General features: G+C 40.1%; 1 protein-coding gene and 1 long non-coding RNA gene across 3 annotated transcripts in view; one reads left to right on the top strand and one right to left on the bottom strand.

Moving 5' to 3' along the window:
* The window catches only part of schip1 (schwannomin interacting protein 1), a 265,176-nt gene that overhangs the window by 129,413 nt on the left and 116,272 nt on the right, over positions 1 to 19,491 (bottom strand). The window lies entirely within an intron of this gene.
* LOC114161823 (uncharacterized) lies at positions 1,765 to 18,851 on the top strand. Its single transcript, XR_003599088.1, has 3 exons — positions 1,765 to 1,777; positions 2,510 to 2,515; positions 18,757 to 18,851. It is a non-coding gene; the product is annotated as an uncharacterized LOC114161823 (long non-coding RNA).

The raw sequence follows: 19,491 nt of genomic DNA on the forward strand, positions 1-19,491 counted from the left end.
AAAAACTGTACGTTGATGTTTGCAGTAATGTGACAAAATCTGGTAGAGTTCAGTGGGTATGAATACTTCTGCAAGGCAGTGTGAAACTGAGTGAAAAAATGTGCAAACTGGGATGTCTGCAGCTCTCATTGCTGTTGGTGATTACATGGTGGTGGAACTGTGACTCATGGTAGGTGTTTCATGAAATGTCAAAGAGCACATGACCTTTCAAGCCGTGGCTGCACTGCAAATTGATTCATTTACATACATTCCCTCTTGTGATTTCACTAGACTCCAAAGCTCGCCTCTTATTTTCCTACTGTGCAGGCCAAAGCTGGTTCTGTCTAACGTAAACGTGTTGGGCGATGCGGTGCGTGTGTGCTTTTGCTGACACGTCACTCAAAGTAAACGATTGGCTATAAAATGAGAGTTCAAGATGAAGCTCGACGCCCACATCAGCACATTTACATGAACTTTAACCTCCAATTTGGTGAGACGTTTGGCCTTCCTCAAGTTCCACAAGAGGATTTAAAACCGTATGAGTATTCTGTGGATTGTATGAAGGCAAAACATTCAGCAAGTCTCCAGCTGCTACATGATTTACGGAGTTAAACTTTGAAACACATGTATCACATAGAAAGACTGTCTGGCTAGTCTTTAGTCATGTTGTTTGCTTGTTGTTTGAATGATTGGCTGGTCAGAGAGGTTTTAGGCTTCAGGAAATTAAGAACTATGCAATATAAATACCTTTGTCAGCAATTTTGAGTGAAGCCCTGATCTGTGACTGGTCATACTTATCTGCACGATCATAAAGAAGAGTGCACTTATAGTAGCTTTCAATGCAAAGTCACAAACTAGAGACTGGAGGAGTTCATGTGAACGTCCATATCCGAACCATTACAACTGTCGGAAGTGTTAATGATTGCTTGTAAGCTACTTAACTTTGTAAGTAACTGACTTCAAATAGCATCCCTTTTAATAACAGGAAAAAAAATAATAACTACCAAACTTTAATTTCCACAGTTGTGTTCATTTCGTTTTATTAGTTTTTAATTGAAACAGGGAAAGTAGAGTTTAATTTAGCATTCACTTGATTGAGCCCTGCGGGGTGTGAATGTTTCTCCTCCCAAGGTGGAAGTTTATGGGGAATAATATTATGCTGCTGCTGCTGCTGTCGTTGCTGAAGTTTTCTTCTGGAAGCCTACAAAAACACATTGTCACCCAACAGAAGCGTGCATGGTATTAAATAAAAAGCTGAATTAAAGAGCTCAACCAATTTAATAGACAGGTAACTCAGTGGACCTTAAGATCCTTTTATTTTTTTTAAAACACAAGTTTATTGAGAGAAAATGTTTCTTTTTTCTTATGATATCAGTGTGCAAATAAGAGGCTAGGGAACTTCAACCTCTCATCTATACTGAAAATAACCTCCTCACATTCCAAAACTGGGAGAAAAAAAAAACTAAAACAAAAAAAAAACGCCATGAAAAGTGAAACTTGTCACCCAGTTCAAAAAAATCTTACCGTTCAAATATGCAATGACTCCTTTCTCTTTTGTAGAAAGGCCCACACTCTGTGACCACTGGGCTCTGAAATGAGCAAAACACCTAAACGAACGCCGGGAGGATCAGCTGTGAAGAGGAGACTCGTATTTACATAAATTACAGCAGAATTGTGCCTTTTATTTCCTCCTGTTTCCCCTCTTTCCCAAATCCTGCCCTCCATCTTTTTTCTGCACACATCAACCCACTCCTGCTACTGCTGTGATCTTTAGTGCATGATTTTTTTTTTTACAAATGTTTCACTTTAAAAAGGAGCAACGTGCGCTCTCACAAATCACAGAACACAGGTTCCAATATGGCCTGTGTTAGTTTTACAGTATAATTAGTGTTCCAGGAGGAAGTCATGTGTGAGTTTTGTTTTCCATCAGAGTCAGCATCACCTGCCGTCAAGGCGTACAGCAAAACAACAAACCCAATTTAAAGCGCTCTGATTGATTACACTCATAAACTCACCTCGCTTGCTCTCCTATCTGATAAGCAGACTTATTAAAAGCACAATACTTTACGATCATTTAGTCATCCACAATGTCCAATACAAAACAGAGCTTTACCGCTTGTCAATATGTGTAATGTGCAGCAGTCTCTGTTAACAAGGGGGATGTGTTGGGAGGCTAAAGGGAGCATTAATCTCAACTGGTAATATCTGCTTCGATCGGCGCTTTAATATCTTTACCGTTCTCTCTTTTCCTCACTTCTCTTTTAGAGCCACAGCACTTATCTCAAAGTAAGTGTTTTATTGTCTTTTCTCTCTCTTTTTGTCCCCATTTCTTTCAGAAACTTTATCTGAGCATGCCCGCACAATGTGTCGCTTCTGTCTTCTTCTCTTCTGCATTGTTAGCATCAGCTGAGGTTCAGCTGGCTCTCCTCTCGGCCAAAGCTCGTCTCTTGTGGGCACCTTCTGGTTGCCCACCGTATTCTCACACGTTGCACCTTCAAGAAATCCCCTTAACTCTTTGTGCGGGGATCAGCTATGGGTTCCAGGTGTTCAAAGCCAACACTTGGCAGCCACACTTAGCTAATCCATATGCTTATACAAATGCCCGTTGACACATTTCTTTAGCCTGCGGATAGTGCAATAACAAATTGACTGCATGTAAGCGGGACCAGCTGCCATGAATCAATGTCACAACAGAAATACGGAAGGGGAACACTGGGAATCTCTGAGCCACTGTGTTTATTATTGGGCAAAGCACTCAAATGTGCAAATTGCACCCCCCCCCCACCCTTCCCCACCACATTAACCCTAACCTGTTCTGTGTTTGAATAAGTGGCTGTGAATTGATGGGTCATTTGTCATGTAACAGCATCGGGCTATAATTATACTCTACTTCCTGAGTTTCGACTCCGCATCCGGCGACTGAAATGTTTATGCAGCACGCTGTGGAGGGGTTCGTCAGCCATTATGGCTGAACGTGAATGGGCTGTTATGCTTTTGCAGCGAACTCAGGGGAGGTTGGGGAGCTTCGCTGTAACAGAAGCTAAGATGGGATAAGGTTTTATTAATGATTTCCCCAGAGAAATTGGACTGTGGCGGCAGCAAAGAGTGTGAAAATTAAAGGTTTGCGGACAGCAGGATGTAGTGTAGTTTTAGACGATGCTCAGTTTAAAAAAAAACTTGTTTTTGCTTTCTTTTGTTTTTGCCCCATTTATTTCATTGTCACTATTCAGTCTTCTTGAGTTTACACCTGCCATCAACTATTGTGCATCAGATTAACCGGAAATAAACTTCTGTTTAATTTGAGAGAGCAGCAGCGAAACAGAAACTAGATGGGAACTGGATACGGTGGCTGCCAAGGAGTCGACAGTAGCAGTGAAATTTGCTGGAGGACTTTCAAGACAATACTGTTAAGGTTCTGCAACAACAATGCAACTAGATCTTCTGTTCAGTCTGTGTTGTGCTTGTTCACAATAAATATTATTTCATTGCACCTTCCACGACAGTGAATTCAATAGCATAAAAAGTGCCAGAATATCTATATATTTCTACCTGCATAGAAATAAATATATCAACAGATGAATACAATTCATATCAATCCATTCTAGTCACTGATAAATTCAAATTCACTTAGACATTTCAATTATATTGTATTTTAATCGTGAATACACTACAGCCAAATTCAGTTATAATTCCAAATGGTAAAATATTTTTATGCAGTACTGAAAACTCCAGGCTCACATGAAAACATGTTGGTGGAAACGTCATCGTCAAATGTTCGTTTTCTTGAGGTGGAACTCCGTTTTTCATCATACTGCATTACATTATTGACAGTTCAAGATACATTTTTTTTTTCTGACTTAAGACATTCAATGTGTTTCAGTAAGTCCAAGCATGGATCAAAATCTGCAAAGGGCCAGCCTTACCGAGCTAAAACTTCCAGAACTAAGCCAAGATTATCCTAGTGGGATCACATGAAGAGGACTGTGTGTAAAAGTCTTCACAATAGTTTTGAAGAACATTCAGTTAACAATTCGGCTAATGTCAACTCATCAAGAAGTGGGAAGTTCACAAACTCCTAGCAAAGAAGGATAAAAGCAGCATAAGAGTGCTGCTTTTATGTTTGGATATGTTTTGGATATGTGAAAAAGTTTGGATATGTTTTCTCAAGGTAATTCCTTTCGCCTCAAAAGCTCAGCAGTTCGGGTGTGTACTGTACACCCCTGCGATGGATGGAAACAAAAATATTTGGAAACGCAAATATAATGAAACTAATTAAATTGTGTTTTTCCTTTTTTCCACAAAGAAACTTTGCTGTTGTGGGAAAACGAGCTGACTTTTGTTGTCCAAGCCAAACCAAAACAGAAAAATAAATGATCCCATACCTGCATTCCTGCATGAACATTGTTGCAACATTAGCCTACTTTTACAGGTACTGATTCGTCTGTAAACAAAAACGCTACCTTATATTAAAGTGACTCTTAGCTTCATAAGAAAAAAAAGCACTCATCTGTGTGGCAATGCTTGTGTAAAATCTGTTTTTGGAAGTTTAAAGATCCGAACTCAACATCTGCGTAGGTATTTCTACAAGTCTAGGTTGAGGAGTTGATGAAGCAATGGGTAAATGGAATCGCGGGGTGTTGTAGGTCATGACGCGACGCTGATGGAGCGAGACAGCAATCATGTGTTAAATCACTGCTTGGGCCTCCTCTGCTCTTTGCTGCTTGCACTGCGCTGCCTGAAAACAAGATAGACCGAAATGGGGAGATAATCCCCTCCGTCTCTTCGCTCAAACAGAAATCGCCCCTTGTCTCTGTCACTTCCTCCTCTGGGAAAGCGGTCAACACCGGTAAGATTGGTTTGATCGAACCGTTAAAAAAGCAAACAAACAAAAAAAACAAAGAAAGTGACTTTCTCTGCTAGCTACCCAATATCTCTCAATATTTGCCAAGCTCATTTCACCGCTACGAAGATTTGATGTGAATAATCAGCTTGATTTCCTTTCGACAGCAAAAAAAGGGAACATTTTCTACCTCATTAATTTCCATTTGTCAACACGCTCGCCCACCTGCCTCACCGTGTGAGCCACACACACACTCCCGTGTACACAGATGAGTGCAACGTGGATGCCGATTCGTGGATAACAGAACAGAGCCTGTTGTTGAAACTGGAAAAAAAACAAAAAAAACACAAGTGGGACACAGAAAAAAGTGGGTCATCTGCACGGGACGCAGACAATTAGTTCCTAAAGTTATCTGCAGATGTGCACTTTTTTTTTTTCGCTGACAGTAATGGAAAGAATAGCTAATCATCTCCATACATTTTTCCAAGCATACACTCAATGCATGGAGCTTCATACTTCCTCAGTTCACCACTTATTCTTTTACAGGCACTCTTTCAACCCTTCATCATTTTAATGACCTGTAAAAGCAAAATGGGGCTTTATGGGCTGAAAAACAACAGGGAGGTGGGAGATGGTGAGGTTATTTAATTGCTCCACTAATCAATTATGTGTCTGTGGGCAAGCGTAATCAACGGCCAACATATGTCGCTGGCCATTATGTCCAAATTCTTCACCGACACAATCTGTCAACACTGCACAGTTTGTGTCAGGAAAATATCAGAGTTTACATGTATGTGTGGCTAAACCTTTGGAGACCGACTTACAGCGAGTCTCATTACCTGCTCCTTGGCACTATTTTGCAGGAGCCGTGTACAATATGAGGGTCCCTGTGCATTTGGGCTGTGCCTTTCAAGGCCTGCAGGCGGACTGGGACGCAAAGGAAAGCTTCTCTCTTTCTTTTCTGCGCCTCTCCAGGTAATTGTGCCGGAGCACAGAGAGACAGGAGGCAGGCACAACCACGCCAAGGGGATCAGGCAGAGAGAGTTACATAAATTCACCTCTGCTCTTGTAGTCCGACCAGAGAATTAAAGACAGAGTGTGGGATAAAAGATAAAGGCACAACCAGAACAAGAAGAAGAAAAGGACAGATAAAAAGCTCAAAGAAAGGACGATTTGTGGGACTTTTTTTTGCACGCGTGCATTGAGCCATGCACACGGTTCAGGTCAGAAGTGTACATATTTTCATTATTGTTACAAATTCTACAGTATTTTATTTGATTTTTTTAGCATTTGAACAGATTTGCACATGCATGTTTAATCAGTCAAACAGGATTTGGTGCTGGGTTACAAAAAAACCTTTTCTGGAAGTTGCCCATGTTATGTCAACTGAATTATGACTACCTTGAACCACTGAATCCAGCTTAGATTTGTCTAAATTGAATAATAAACACTGATAAGGGTAAGTAGATGTAAATTGAACATTACATCTTCATTCTTCATAAAGCAATCAATTGTGCAAAATTCTCCATCTGTTTTACGTCCTGATGGAATCTCCCCTCCTGCTCATCACTCATTGATCCCAGATTCTTAGGAAAGCGATCCATCTGTGGGAACATGTCATGCATTTTGATGTTCATGTTGCATCCATAATTCAGAAAGTTGATATGACTGAGGAAAACCAATGGGAGTTTTGATTCAGCACATCAAAATGATCTTGAAACAGTTCGAAAACCCCAGACAATCTTTTTGGCTGTTGACCAATTATCAGTGGACTGCAATCAAATGCCACGTCCATGCTTGGAAAACAACCAATTTAGGCCAACTTTATAAATTAGTCCACAAAAAGGTTCAACTATCCAGACAACATTATGCCAGAAGGTTACAGAAAGTGTGGATTTTCTAAATTTCAATATTAGCAGTGGTTGTGTGTACATATTTGAATCTGAGTAGAATTTGAAGACTGTAGGCATTCTACAATACATTCAAACTTGTGCATCCCTGCCCAAAAGTGTAGAAACAGTTTACTAAAACCTCTTTTAAACCAAATGCCTGCACTATTTGTTTCATCAGGTTCTGTTTGGGTCCTTCTCTGAGCTGTTTGCAGCCTCTCGGCTCCGGGGAGCTGGCAGCTTAAGGATGTCCCGATCAATACGTCAGACCCCGAGCCGAGCTGAGGCGGGGCACTGCAGTAAGGGCACAGACACATAGTTTAAGGCGGATGTAAAAGTGGAGACAATCACAGTTAAAGGTTTGGGGTCAGTCTGAAGAGAGTAGCAGCACCTAAAACTGAGAGAAAATCTCCCAGTACAGTAGATGAGAATCACCCAAAGCCTTACATAAAGGGGAGCAACAAAAAAACCCCTCCAGAACACTACGTCTCTTTTGTGCTTTGCTGCAACCGTTCTACAATTTCATTTCCTTGTGGCACCGTGAGTGGGTTATAATGTTCCTTTTTTTCTCAAATACTATTTCAACCAGTTGCCTGTAATCGGCACCAATAATCCTCTTTCGTGAATTGCAGCAGTGATCGTAACAGTGCTGATTAAAGCCTCATGCAAAATGGATGTGGCGAAATCCTCTTATGCCCCCCCCCAAAAAACATGCTGATCTAATTCAATCAAGGATCTGATACGGAGGATGAGGACTGAAAAGTGATTCGTGTGAAGAGAAAGTGAGCATGAGGAGGAGTCGGCTTCAGGAAGATGGGCGGGTGAGGAATCCACCCAGCGTTCTTGAATTCGTGTCTTTTGATGGTTCGCAACTTCGGTTGCAAGGGGAAACACTGCCATACATGCAGACGTGTCACGGTGACGAGCTCAGTGCTGCCGTCAGCGTGTAGAACTGAAATGAATCTTTGAAAACCCGCTTATTTAAAATCACGACTCCCTGCTCTCCCATGCCCGTTTCTCATAGCATTCATGATCCGATCGAAAAGCTTCTCCTGGGCTTCAAAGCACTCAGAAAAAAATTCCAATACTTTCCTCTCATTCTTTCTCTTTACCCCTGTGATTACCTTTTTCTTTCTCGGCCTGCAAAGGGAGTTTTGCCTCATTTGACAAACAGCAGAGACATCACAGAGCTCCGATTACAAAGGCAAAGGACACGAGAACACTGACACATGCGAGGAGACGCATCTCCTGCCTTCAAGGAGATGCTCTACGGTTGTTCCTTAAGTGTTTAAGGAACACTTAAAAGAAATTGTGTTTATAATAGCCTCTCCTTCCGAGAGAGACGTCCCCGTGTCTCCGTGCATAAAAAAAGTGTAATCACACAAGTCTTTTGAATCAATCCCCCTTCCACGTTAGATGATGCGCATTCGCCAAAGAGTAAAAAAAAAAGGCTTTGAATTTCAGAGCAAAATTTATTTTTGCTGTAATTTTTCAGGGAGGAAGCTTGAAAACTCCGCCATCTCTCTGAACCCCCACCAGAATGCGCCGTAAAGTAGATGAGTTTTGCTGTCTGCTGGCAGAAGTGTAGCACACAGCTGATAACGCGGTTTGTACTTGATGTCACTTGGATGACCATCGGCGTGCCTACAAGAATGGCGGCCTGCGAGGTCACTGGCGTTCCTGTCCTATATATATATTTAAATGGCCTCCAAATTACCACAAAAAGTGCCGTCTGCACAGAATCGCCAGAGACGATGATAAAACCAACTTACTGCATACGGACATAGACAGAGAAAAATAAAAATCTGCCCGACTCTGATTTACTGGAGTTTTTAGTGCAAAAGTATTTACATTTTGTCACAACACAACCACAAATGTCAAAGTATTGGTTTTTTTTGGGAGATTCTAAGTACATTTGTATTCAACCTGGACTAATCCACCCCACTTATTGCCCAGTATGCTCTCATTTTTAATTTAATTCAGAAAGTTAACGCTTTCTCACCGTCTACTCTGTCTATATCTGTTGAAAAAGCTGCGTCTCCACAGCACTGTAGCGCCACCTCCGTGTTTCACACCATACGGTGTGATGTGTGGGTTGATGTTCACAGATAATGTTTTGCATTTAAGCCAGAAAGTTCAGTTTTGGTGGCAGTTAAACCGGAAATACCTACTTGGGCTTCATATCTGTCTCTTCCTTGTGGCTTGTGGTAATCTCTACACGAAACCTCTCATGGTTGTCTTTCAACAGTCACTTTCTTCTCGCCTCTCTTTCCTAAAGTCCAGATTTGTGGCAGTGCACAGCTAATATCTGTTTTATCTCCCTCCTAAGCTGGGGATCTCTGCAGCTCCTTCTGAGTTAACATTAACCACTTGGCTGCTTCTCCTAGCCTCCTTCCCTGACTGGACTGCACGTTTAGGTGGACGGTCATGTTGAAGTAAGTTTGGTTGTGCTGTACTCCCATTTTCCGACATCAAGATTAAACTTGTAATGTGACAAAATGCTATATTGGCCTGTCAGTAACATTGTTCCAGCAGCTCTCTGCCATCCTGCGCCAAATGCTAAATCTCTCTGTGGCTAATTAACGGTGCTTATGGACACAAACACGCAAAGATTACGTCTTCAGAGCCTAAGCCCGTCGGTGCCAGCTGTCAATAGCATAACTCGCCTGGAGCAAAGTGACCAAGCATGAAAGGGATCTATACCGTGAGTGTATGCCCTCGCGGATCCACAGTGTGCAGCAGCACAGGTTGATAAGGATGAGCCAGCATGAAGTGACTACTATTGACCGCTGTGGCGAGCGGTGAGTGACGAGACGCTTTTTCTGTGTCCAAGTTTCATCTGTGGTCGGGATTAAAACCCAGACGCTCCAAGGGGAAGCTCAGACAGCACTAAGAAAGATGAACATGGACTGTAATCAGTCACTTCACTGTTCATGCTTTGACTGTGCTCGCCGAACGAGCCAATAGACCATTACCTCTGTAATTAGCCGGGCAAAAGCGAAGGGGAAAAAAAAAAAGCTAACACACAGAAACACTATCTCAGCCACAATTAGCTAGAACACTTTAATTAGCGATGTGATTAAAGACGGAGAGGCAGAAAATCCCTCAGCGAGTTCCTCAGCCTCCCACTCCCTGCAAACTCTGGTGAGAGTGAGTCCAACTGGAGCTGCGTTTGCGGGTTTTTTTTTCTTTCTTTTTATTTATTTATTTTCCTAAACAAATATGTGTGCAGGCCAGTGGTCTATCTGGGCTTAAACTAACACCGCTCAGCACTTACACAGAGGATGAGGACACAGCAGTTGACGACAGCAAAAAGGGAGCGAAGAGGGCTGAGCTACGAAACAACAGCTTTAGTATTTACAAGCCTAGAATTAATGTTGCTGAAAACCCTTCATGTGTTATCATGTGGCCTACATATACAATTGCATGCATCTCAGCTGAGGTGAGTAGAGAAGAACTACAAAAACACTCAAATATGGAAGAGCTTCTTTTAAACGAACGTCACCAAATGTGATGAGCATTTACTTTGTTGCAACTGTCAGCAATGTTTAAACACTAATTAAGGATGGGAAAAGGAGGGATTATGCTGAAACCAAGTCACATTCATGTAGTGCAACAAAACCATTAGAATATTTTGTTATGGTTCAAAGAAAAGTTGACTTAAGGGACTATCTGAATAAGATTAAACTCATGCAAAATAAGGAGACACTTGAAGACAAAGAAGGTTGCAACATCTAGTCACCAGAAGAAAGTCTTCATGATGCAAAACAGAACAGTGATGTGCCTCTAAACATTTGGAACAAAGTTATATGGGGTGATGATATCAAAATCGGACTTTGAGACCAAAACTATCAAAGCAACATTTGGGAGGCGTCAACGGGGCCTAGGAAAGAAAATTGCATCAAACCTGTTATGTAACACAGTAGCCAAATATTACTGAGCTGTTTTTGTTGGCAAGGTTTAAAAAAAGGGCAAATCCATTAGTCTGGTAATGAATGTCATCACTCAGCCACTTATGAGTGAAAGAAAATACATATTTATTTTTAAAAAAAGCATTCAAATTTTCTGACAAGTCGTCAAAACAAATGGGAACTTCTGCCTGGGTATGCAAGCTTATGGGAAAAATTGTATTCTAAGTCACTCTAGTATGTAACTTTGACCTGTTTGTACTTTTATAGTCTTGTTGCATTTAAAGTTACAATTTGCTATATTTTTGTCATTTTTGCGTGCAAGGACACAAAAATGTCTTTACACATTTTAGTGTGTAAAGACATTTTTACATGAAGAACCCATGAAGAATTGGGTTCTTCATGGTCAACCCAATTTGTTGACCATGAAGAATAATTACGTTAATAATGTTTAGGTTTATATGTCTTTAAAATAAATGTACTGACTGTACTTTACCATAAAAATTAAACTCCCTTAGTGTCACAAGCAAGTAAATTAGTGGATATTTTGCTTGTAAGTTGTAAGCAAATTAAACGAAGGGATTAGTTCATCACTAGTGTCGGACCTTTGACCTCATTTAGAATCAGATTTTAACATGAAATCTCACACAAGTTATCATTTGTGTTTTCGATGGCAGTGGATATTTATCTAAAAACACAAAACCTTATCCTTATGATTCTTTAATTTGGTTCCTGTCTGTTTTTTTTTGTTTTTTTTTTCTCACAGATGTGATTACTACTGAACAAAATCTTTAAGGGCTTAAATGCTTTTATCCCTGTAAAATCCTCCCATCAAATGCCACAGTTATATTTAGGAAGCTTTCTCAGGGAACAAGGACATGTGGTTGAAAATGATCTGTGATCCCAGGAAATGGTAGACTCTGCATCAGATAACAGGTTGTTCCCCGCACAGTTGAAAGAGGTGCATTGGAATATAAATGGGGAATATGTTTAGGAGACTGTTAATAGTGAACTTTATCAAAATCTGAACTGTTCATTGTTTTCACCACAATTACATTACCACCAAAGTGGTAATGTAATTATTAGGAGTAGTTCTTCCTACATAAGCACAGGGCGGGGTTAAGTCAAGGCCGTAGTTGTTATCCACTTGCCAGAGAACAATTTTACATTCACTATGGATTACATATTATGTGGAACTCACTGGTCATTAACTTTTAATGTTGTTTAAACAATTGAGCTGTTCATTCGAAGTATACGGTCACAGATCTGCCTTCTAGAAGAAAGCAAAAGTAGTCAAATTGAAGAAAAGTCCCTCCAAACAAAGTAACATACGGCCATGAAAAAATGAGAAAAAGACAAACAAAAAAAAAAAACAGCCCGGTTTCACAGCACCGTCTGCCATCAACAACGCAGGTGCAATGATTCATGGGAAAATTAATCTAGGGATGAGCTAGAAAGCTATAAATCACTGCTACTGCGAGACATCTGCACCCTGCAGCCCCAGTCTTGTTGCTCTACGGTTGTTTGTGGAAGTTTATGGGTGACAGCTTGCTTGTAGAAGGTGTGGCTGTGGGAGGCGGCCTCAAAAAGCTGTTTATCATTTAAATCAAACGATACCTGTCCGTATTCTCACTACGCTCAAGCCTATTAATTTCTGACTGGTTCAATGCATATTTAAAACCTCAAGTGACAGCAGGTGGCTAGTGTAACGCAGTAGATTTACACTCAAATTAATTTTCTGTCTTTTTTGTTCTGTTCCATTCTGCAAAAAAATGTCCGTCTGTCTCCTTCCTCGCCGCACTGCGCCCTGCCTCTTAGCAATGTCTTGGTCTTAAAAGCAACACATTTATTTCTGCATCAGCGACATCAGCAGAGGACAAAGAGGAAGAGAACAAAAGAGGAGGAGAGCGAGGAAGCACAGGAAGAAGAAGTGAAACCACACGGTTCTGTCTGCTGTTTGTCTGGCAGAAAAGCAAACGTCTATGCTACACAAGGAGGATTTTGTTTAATTCACTTTACATTAAATGGAGTTTCTTTTTTTTTCCAAATAGGTCATTTCTTATCATTTTTAAGGTTTCACAGATGAAACAGAAAAAGATGGCAAGTAGCTAAAACAGAAGCTGAACACAAGACCGAGGATCTCACTGCAGAGCTAAAAGCGGAGGCAGACTATATTCTATCAGCTAGACAGGCTGACCTTCTTGCTGTGGTTGTCTAACAGCGGACTTAATTACTTTCACAGCTTTCTTTTGGCTGTGTGTTTTCCTATAACAACTTTATTATTATTATTTTAAAACCATCTGTACAGTTGTACATTTTTTCCCCTTTTTGGCATTTACTATAGTCAAGTATCAAGAGTCAAACTTTAATGGTTATTCAACTGTGCACAGAAACATGTGCAGATTGAAAACATGATCTTCTAATGTCCATGGACCAAACTCCTGTGCATCTTTCATGTTTTAACTGCAGGCATTTTCAGATTTATTCGTCAGTCCCAAAGGAACACATTTTCAGTAGATATCTGCACAGTCGTCAGGCTACACATGCCACAACAAACCACAGATGGTAACAAGGAATAACACTTCTGTGCATTTTTCTTCTTCTAATGCTTCAGTTGTATCACCCTTGTTATTACTTGTTCCCTCACCTGTGTGACATCTTCCCTTCAAACATCCACAACAAATATGTTCAGCTTAAAACTTGAAACAGCTGACGTTATGGGTACTATCAGTGTCCCTTTTGGATTAAGGCGATGTAGTTCGCCATCCAGCGCAGCATAGTTTCATAGGACGGACAAGCAAAAGACAAAAAAACCAAAAAAACAAAACAAACAAACCTGAAACAAATAAGTAGCTGTCAGTGTTTCCTATTGATTTGCTTTATGGAATAGCTTGCAATTGCTTGGGAATGGAAGAGCATGGAGGACATTAAAGTTAATATTTGAACCCTGTTAAGGGCTAAACTAGGGATCATTGCTCATGCATTAGATCACCTAAATTCAAAATATTTGGACTGTCCTAAACTATAATGTTCTACAAATAACAGAGATTTTTATAGCAGCTTGAGGCTAGTAAAACCAAAACTGGAAATGTTGTATTGAGTATAAAAATATACAATACATTAAATTATCAAGTTTTTCCACATTGATAATATATTCTTGTTTGAAATTTATGAAATCTCACCATTTGTACAAAAAAGCGGTTTAGTTTTCTCAAAAATATCCATCCATCCAACTCTGTTAATCTGCTTTTCTTTCACATCGTCTAATTGGAAAACCAGCATGACTTGGGATAACATTGAACGATTTGAAAATGGCATGGTGTAAAAATACATACAAATCATGAAATTTTAGGATTAGAATTATAGGTTAAGATTGCTATATTGGTGTTTTTTTTAATTAAAAACATTTTGTGAAAGCCATCAAAGATGCTGTGATGTGCTTAGGACATAGGGGGGAGCAGGCTGCTAGCTCATTTCTTTATACAACCTTTGAAAGGGCACATGAACAGACACAAGGCATTCACCCATTCATGTACCTGGGCCTTTTTCCTCTGTTAATGATACACATTGCTCCCATTCTGACACCTGGTGCTGTCAGACTTAAGAAGTAGCAGCCTGAATGTCAGAAGAGCCACAAAGCTATCAACATTTTCCAGCCGTAGCAATAAAAACGAAGCGGCACAGAGGAACCCGAGCCTCCGAAGGAGAGAAAACAGAAGAAACACTGAGATTAGACAAACAATATTTCACCAAGGTAAATTCCAGCAATGCAGAGGGGTAAGTAGGTATGAAATAATGACTGTGTGGTTGTTATGGTTACTGTACTTCTTATAGTCAACAAAAAAAGATTGTTCATTTCCACTGATAATTCTCCAAGGTCCAGTCTAATGCAGCAACAGAAAGGTATTCAAAAAAAAAAACATTGCAGATCCTCAAAACCAAGAGGAGATACTGACACCATTATACAACTACAGCTACAAAACAATAAAAAATTAATCAAGAACTTGTTTTTATAGCCTCGCTTCGACTTCTGGTGGGTTCAGAAGGTGTATTTGTTAAGGATGTCCTGATAAAGATGATTTGTCTTCAATACAATCACTTCAGTAAGATTAATCATTTATCAATTTTGTGTCTCGGTCCTATATTCCATTAAAATAAAATTTAAAAAATCAATACCATGCTTTGAAAATGCAGCGTTAAAGTGCTGTAATATAGCAATAAATTGATTCTATATTTTCGAGACTGCTCTGGTCAGCTGTATGTGAGTTGGTAGCTTTATCTTTGGCTATTAAAACATATCAGCTAAAGTTTTTAATGAGAAAACATTTTGCTCCAGCTCATAAAGGAGCAAATGAGCTTACTGAATTGCTATGCTAAGGTAGCAAATGTCAGATTTCCTCTGTTTTAACGTGACACAATATTTTGTCTTGTAACATTCATCACAGTGTCCATGCAATGGTTGCCTATTTTCTTGTTCCATAATGTCCAAATAAATATAGCATATAAAGCTAGTAACATAAGATAGAGTGATTGGAAGCTGAAGCAGCCAATAAAATATATTTTTTACTGTACAAGGTGAAAAACCCTCATATGAATTGGTACAATTCAGTTTTTCCGGGAATGAACAATAAAATAGTCTTTGTTTTATCTAAATTTGCTGCACAGTATCTGGCACAGACAGACAATAAAAAACAGAAAGATCAGGAAGAAGAAAGTAACATGGCAAAACAAGTTATTCCCAGCTAATGCTGCCTGCTAGACAGTTATTTGAACTGCAAAGCATTTTGGTCAAATCATGTTGGTCTTATTTTTTGAAAAGAATATAACATGGACAAATATTTTTAAAAAAGGATATATTAGAGCTCAAAGACATGTTCATAAAAACATTCTAAAAGGTCTTCTCTCATTCCTCACATCTTTATGGTAATTTTCTAAACGATTTTTCCCTTAGACACTCCAGAAAAGATTAAAATGGCAAAATCCCAGGAGTGCTTCACCTCCTATACTTACATTTAATCAAGGAGCACAGATAGCAATGTGTACTTGACACTCTTCTAACAGGCATCTCTGCTGTCTGGACTAAATAGAAAATGAAAGACATGTGCAGAGCACCATCCATTCAGCGTCCATTACCCCACAGATAGGCTTCCTCAGTCCCAGGCTAGCCATCATCAACCGCCATTAGCCAACTTAAGCACCCATACAGACCCGTGTTCTGTCTTTCAGCCAATTAAGGAGCCGTTATGAGTCCGGCTACACATATCTGATGTCGGAGTTGACAAATAACTCGAGAAGCTCTGTCCAAAAAAAAAAAAAGAGCTAGGGCCTAATTGGTGAACATAAGTTCAGTGATAGTGAGGACCAGATGGAACGGTTGAGTGACTGGAACAGTGCGACTGCACTGCAAAAACGATTTGATTGAGGTGTGGCGGCTTGAATTCAGGATAAATTAAGGAAGTAAATCTATACTAGAAGTCCCTCATTCTGTTTCCATCTGATAAATTCACATCACAAACTTTAAGCTGTCCCTCCAGAAAGTAGGAAAAAAAAAAACTTGGAAAAAGAAGGAACACCAAAGGGAGGAGTCGAGAATTTCAGAGCATGAGGGATTGAGCAGACTGCAACATTTCATCATCAAAACTCAAACATGCAGCTATTCAAAAAAAAAAGAGGAGAAAAAGAAAAAAAATACTGTCGATTTGTTTCAAAGGGTGAAAAGCCAGTAGCGAGATCAAACAGGCCTTTGATATTTCTGTCGTGTACAAAGGGAGCCATACTCCTGGGAGGATACGCGGGTGAATAAGCTCTTCTTCCATTCACTGTTTATCTTATGCTCTTTTCTAATGTATACATACATCTCAGTGAAGGTTTTTACCAAAAATACATACGCTGCACGGAGCTCCTGACATCTATTGCGCAGGCATTCAAAGCCCCTGAGCTTTTGCCATATTGTGTTTGTCTGCGCTCGTGGGAAGAATTACTTGCCATCCCGTTCTTTGAGAAATTTATACGGCTGCTGTAAAGCCTCCCCACCCAAACGCGGGGGGAAAAAAAAGAGAAGTAGAACGCAGTCATGCTAAAACTACTTGTGAGTCCACCTTCTTTCTTTTCTGCTCCAGTTTTGGTTCACGGGCTAGATTGATGTTTTACGATGATAAAGCGCATTAAGTTCAACAGTCAATCCACTAATGAAGACAAATGGCTGCAGGGTTAATCCAAGACACAGTGGGCAGAGACATTAAAAAAGGATCAAGAGAAGTATGAAGGAGAAAAGGGGTTTATTCAAAGAAAACAATTAGCGCTGCTTTGATATTTACAGGCAAAACATGTTCTTAGGATTATGCCACCTTCTCTTAACACATTCTGGCCCTCCCCGAGCCTCTGATGCGAACACAACGATGTGGTTGGTAAAGACAAAGCAGGAGGCAAAATACGATTGCGCTGCGCCCTCCCAAATGAATCAAGAAAGACTTTTGCTGGGAGTTTGCGGTGATACATCAGCGAATTAGTGGAGCACAGAGAAATCAGCAGGTGGCCGACGGATATTCAGCCTAATTGGGAGTGATTTGTGACTGGCTGGTTGGAATCTCAAAAATCCAATCTTTCTCCGATCAGCGAATGCACCCCAGGCATCTCCTGGTCTAATAACAACATTATTTAAAGCGGATGCAGCCAGTGAGGAAAGAGGACTCGCAATTAGCTAATTTCAGTAGCGAGGTGTTTAAACGTGAGACGTAAAAAGCTATTAAAAAGGAAAATGTCTTTTTAACGACGTGTCAAGTTATGTCGGCGGTTCATTCAGGCTGCCAGAGAGTCAGAGAGAGAGAGAAAATCGGCAAATAACATTAGAACAGCCTTATTGAAATCGCAGATTGAAGATAAGGATATGGATTTTCCAGGGAGTAGATATTGTAAAGAATATATTAAAACATCAGTGCAAAATCGTTACCTCTTTATTTTAAGCAAAACAAACCCAAACTCTTTTTAACAGACTCCTCTGTCATCCACACTGGTGCTTTAAAAAGAAATAATTTAAGGCTGCTCACAGTGGAACGACTAGCAGGTCAGATAGCACACGTGACATTGTGTAATTAAGGTTTTTGGTAAGATTGGGGGAGAGGAGGGGTAATGAATTGATGACTTCAGTATGAGAAAGGGACAGCACAGCCACGATTTCCATATTTCAGCTCCAGGCTAAGAGTGAAAATGTTCAGTTAGTGATGGATTGAACTAAACCATGCAATTTGGCACCGAGTGGTGTCATTGGAACTGTTCATTAAAGACTCAGTCGCTCAGAGTTTCTTCTCAGCCTTTGCTTTGGCGATGAGCGATGTTGGTGTAGATAGAGAGACGATGCAAAACATATGTGGTTTTCTTTTTCACTCCTAAAGCAGAGGAAATGTGCAAAATTAGCTTTTTTGAACTTTATATCATGTTAAGTCAATCCCTCATCAGATTATTATTACATTGTAGTACATTGATCTAGAAAGAATTGTTACATGTTAAAAGTCATTGATGCTTGTTCACAATGACATGCATTGCACCAATAATAGACATGGATATAGAAACTATAAACTCACAAAGAATGTCACAACCAACTTAACCATGAACAGTAAAAATGTTCTTCTCTTGTTTGTTCTTGTGTTGCACTATGCTCTTATAAACTCAAACTCAAAAACATGTCTGGAGTGTTGCTTTGATTCTGTCATTAACATTTGAGAAATCATTGAATCTCTCGTGGCAACCATTCAGGGGTGCCTAAATGCTTGCTCAGACGATGCACTACCTATTTATCCAAAGCGCCGCCTTGAAGATGCGATCCCCAGCTGGGCTTCTGCCTCACAGAGCACTCTTTCTCCATTTAGCTCCTCCAGACTAGCGGCAGCAGCAATCAGCAAAGATCTGGTGGAAATGCGAGTCCGCAGTGCTCATTATAAGAACTACGACCCAGAGCAACACTCCTTTGAACAGTTTTAAACGGCATAAGGAGAAGCATTGTTGAAATAACCTGCTGAATTGTTGGAAAGAGTAGCAGCTTCTTAGCTAATCTATAAGCTAAATTCAGTAGCTCTGTCTCTTTAAGACAGAGGCCCAGTTTCAAGGAGTTAAATTTCTTTTAAGTTATGTTTGGTATAAAGAGCATCTTTTTAATAACTGAAGGTAACATGGTTACTTTATTGTGTTATAAAATTACACTATGTGCTTGGAAAATATATAACACTGCCCCTCTAAGGGCAATTATCTGCTACAGCATTGCCATTTGAGAGTTCTTTCATGTAGTTTAGAATGTGTGGAGGTTGTTTTAGCTCACCATTGCTTCAGTATATAAATTAACATATTCACATCATGTAAAACCAAAAAAACAAACCCAGTAGCTCATTCTTAAAGGTCACGCTGTGAGTAAACACAGGAAATGTTAAATACATAATTTCAATAACAAAAACAGTGTGCAATGAAAAAATGTCACGTCACAGCTTCACATCTGTGCATGCTCGAGAGAGAGCTGGCGTGTGCGCGCGCACGCGCGTGTGTGTGTGTGAGGTAGAATGACTGCACTAACTTCATCATGCCGGATTAATTGATTGCCACTCTTGTGATTTCATTACCTACAGGGAGACAGAGATGTGCTTCCTAGCAACAATCTTGCAGGACACACTCTGCACTGCTAGTTAATGTGAATACCTTTCTCTCGCTGTCACTCTCTCACACACACCCCCACACTCTCAATTTGGCATGCAGTGGAGCTCAACACATTTGAGGAAACTCAAATCAATTGTACCTCCACTGATCAAATTCATCAGCATAAGCATTCAGTTAGAGATTTCAGGACAATGGGAGAAAGACTCGAACATCCCGAGCCAGGCAATAAGAACAA

This window comes from Xiphophorus couchianus, chromosome 18 (assembly GCF_001444195.1).
Source record: "Xiphophorus couchianus chromosome 18, X_couchianus-1.0, whole genome shotgun sequence".
Taxonomy (NCBI): Eukaryota; Metazoa; Chordata; class Actinopteri; order Cyprinodontiformes; family Poeciliidae; genus Xiphophorus; species Xiphophorus couchianus.